Source organism: Chelonia mydas, chromosome 13 (assembly GCF_015237465.2).
Source record: "Chelonia mydas isolate rCheMyd1 chromosome 13, rCheMyd1.pri.v2, whole genome shotgun sequence".
NCBI classification, from domain to species: Eukaryota; Metazoa; Chordata; order Testudines; family Cheloniidae; genus Chelonia; species Chelonia mydas.
In genome coordinates, this window is record NC_051253.2 from 32,738,818 (window position 1) to 32,742,053 (window position 3,236).

Here is a 3,236-nt window from a genome sequence, read left to right on the forward strand (position 1 = left end):
TTCAACGCCATCTTCTCCAACTACTCAGACCAAGCTGAAGCCATCCTAAATGGTCAAGGTTTTTAGAGACAATTAACATCCTTTTGCAAGACATGTCAACAGACTGCAGATGGGAAAATCTGTTTGTGGGAGTTTTTTTGCCCAATGTTTTTCATCTGAAAACGTCAATCAAAATTAACGTTTTCCTTTAATTTAAAGCAACATTTTCTTTTGAAAAGACTGTCATGACAGGAAAAAAAGGTTGGTTGGAATCAAAATATTTAATGAGAAAATTGTTTTTTTCAATTATTTCTTTTCGCTTTTTCACGAGAAATTTTCAAAATAAAATGAAGCTTTTCATTTCACTTGGATACAAAATTTTCACTTCTTACACTTTGCATGGTGAATTGTGAGAGAAAGTCAAACTTTCTCCCACTTTTCATACTTTCCTTTCCACAATTTTAGGGTGGAAAAGTGGGAGTTTTATTTTTTTTAAAGGAGGGGAAAAAGAAAGAGACTGAAAATCCAAAGCCTAAACATCGAAAAAAAATGGAGAGGTCTAGAGCATCAAAGTTGAGGATGGATGAATGGACACTGTAAGGAACAGGGACACTTTTGCAGAGCAAATCACTCCCTGTCACTCCCAGGAGAAGATCACCACTGGAGGAGTGAAGAGGGTCTGCTGAATCAGGATTCTCCTGAATGCAGCTGAGCACACAGTGTTTAATTGAGAAAAAATATGAAAATTCCCAAACAAAATTTGTTTGCTAACATGGATTTAAGAAAAATGTAATATCAGTCACTTAGGCTATGTCTACACTACCGCACCGGATCGACGCTCCAGGGATCAATGCACGGGGAGGGGGTCAATTTAGCGGGTCTACTGAAGAACCTGTCAGACCACAGATTGCTCTCCAGTGAACCCCAGTACTCGATCCTGAAAGAGAAGAGTAAGGTAAGTCGATGGGAGAGCGTCAGCCTAAGCTATGCTGACTCCAGCTACATTATTAACATAGCTGGAGTTGCATAACTTAGGTTGACTTACCGTAGTAAAGTATACATAGCCTTAGAGCAGTGGTTCCCAAACTGGGGTTCATGAACATTTTTTTTCCAGAAAAATTTCACTAATGGCGGCCAGAGGACCCCAGGCATTGGAGGCAGCAGGTGGGACCCAGTTGCAGGGCAGACAGCCCGAGCCCCAGGGAGAGCAGGGCCAGGCAGTTGGGGCTGGCAGCCTGAGCCCCAGGGAGAGTGGGGCCAGGCAGTTGGGGCTGGCAGCCCGAGCCCTGCCCCCATCAGCGGGGGAGCTGGCAGCCCAAACCCCAGCGCTCTGCGCGGGGCTGGCAGCCCGAGCCCCAGGGAGAGCAGGGCCGAGCAGTTGGGGCTGGCAGCCCTAGCCCCAGCAGTCAGCGGGACCTGCAGCCCGAGCTCAGCGGAGCTCAGTTGACTGTGGCGGTCAACGGGGTCCAGCAGCAGGAGCCCCACGGAGTGCGGAGGAAATTTAAACTTAAATCCCTGGAAATATTCATTTTTAGGAGTGGGTTCATGAGATCTCAGAATTTAGAGAAAGGGGTTCGCAGGCTGTTAAAGTTTGAGAACCACTGCCTTAGAGGGAGAAGTGGGTAGAAGTACAAAAAGGCCATAATTGTTGTTGTTATTGCTGTTTAATTGCAGATATATTTTAAGTCCACAAAATGGACCAGTAGAACCTCACCACTACAATGACTGACTTTGTGCTCCTGAGACTCACCCAGAGTCCTGAGTTACAGCATTTTTTTGTCATTGCCTTCTTCATAGTATATGTGACCACTTGGTTGGGAAATTTCACCATCATCACCACGGTGATCTCTGACCGCTGGCTCTCCACCTCTATGTACTTCCTCCAGGCCAACCTGGCTTTCCTAGATGTCAGTGACTCATCAGTCAATACTCCCAGATTGCTGTTGTGTCTCCTCCTACCAGTGTAAAACTATCTTGTTCAATGCCTGCCTCCTCCAGATCTTCTTCTTCCACTTCATAGGGGTCGCAATGGTATTTTTCCTTATAGGGATGGCAGTTGATTGGTATGTGGCCATCTACAAATAACTGAGATACTTGATTATCATGAACCGGAGTGTGTGTGTGGGGATAATGGCACTGGCGTGGCTGGGTGGATTTGCTCACTCTGCTGTTCAGATTGGACTGCTCCTCCAGCTACCATTCTGTGGGCTGAATGTCCTGGACAATTTTTACTGTGATGTCCCACAGGTCATCAAACTGGCCTGCACTGACACCCATGTGATCAAGCAGAAATTGGTCTTCAATAGTGGAGTACTCCTAACTGTATTCATCATTTTGCTCATTTCCTACATCATCATCTTAGTCCAGATCAGGTTGCATGTCACCGATGGGAAGTGCCAGTGTTTGTCCACCTGTGGAACCCAGATTACTGTGGTGTATTTAATGTTCATACCCACCATCTTCATCTATGCTCAGCCCTTCAAGAAGCTTGCCCTGGACAAAGTGGTTTCTGTCATTGACACAGTAATCACTCCAGTGCTGAACTCTATGATCCACACACTGAGATGAAAAAGGCCATCAAGAAACTGATGAGCAGATTCCTGTTCTCATGCAGGAAACTAAAAACATAATTTATTTTTGAATGTTCATTTCTATTAGAAACTAGACCTTAACATATCAGAGAGGGGATGGATATGCCACATGAATTGTGTATCCTATCGAAAGAGATCACATCCTGCACACTATTATGTTGTGTTCATAAATAAATTATGGAACAAGGGCCATAATCTCCACTGAAATCTGTGGAGCCAGTTGGTGCAAATCAGCATAGCTCCATTGGAGTAAATAGATCATATCCCCAGCTGGTGTAAATCAATGTACAGTAGTTGTTATGATGAAGTGAGGTTTTTTTCCACCTTGTTATGTTGCATGTGTCTTACTGTCCTATACTAATACTGTGTGTACCTCAGTTTCCCTGTGTCTAGGTGGTGGGAATTGGGTGTGTGACTTTTGTCCTCAGGTCAGGTGAGGCTGCCCAGCTGTCTGCACATAGGCGACGGCCGGTGCCCTTCAGAACCTGAGATCCAGGAGGGGGATGAGACCAGGTGACACTGCCCAGGAAGCAGGACAAAGCCCGGGGAGGAGCAACAGGCCTGTTGGAGGTCAGGCAGTGGGGTTCAGGGCATTTTGTGGTGTGGGACTGGAAGAGGGAGAGTCCAGGGTGTCTGTCCTGGGCCCCCCCCAAGATGAACTTGGCT

At 46.0% G+C, this 3,236-nt stretch overlaps 1 pseudogene; it reads left to right on the forward strand.

Moving 5' to 3' along the window:
• Positions 1-1,673: 1,673 nt before the first annotated feature.
• On the forward strand, positions 1,674-2,609 carry LOC119567939 (annotated as a pseudogene).
• Positions 2,610-3,236: the final 627 nt, after the last annotated feature.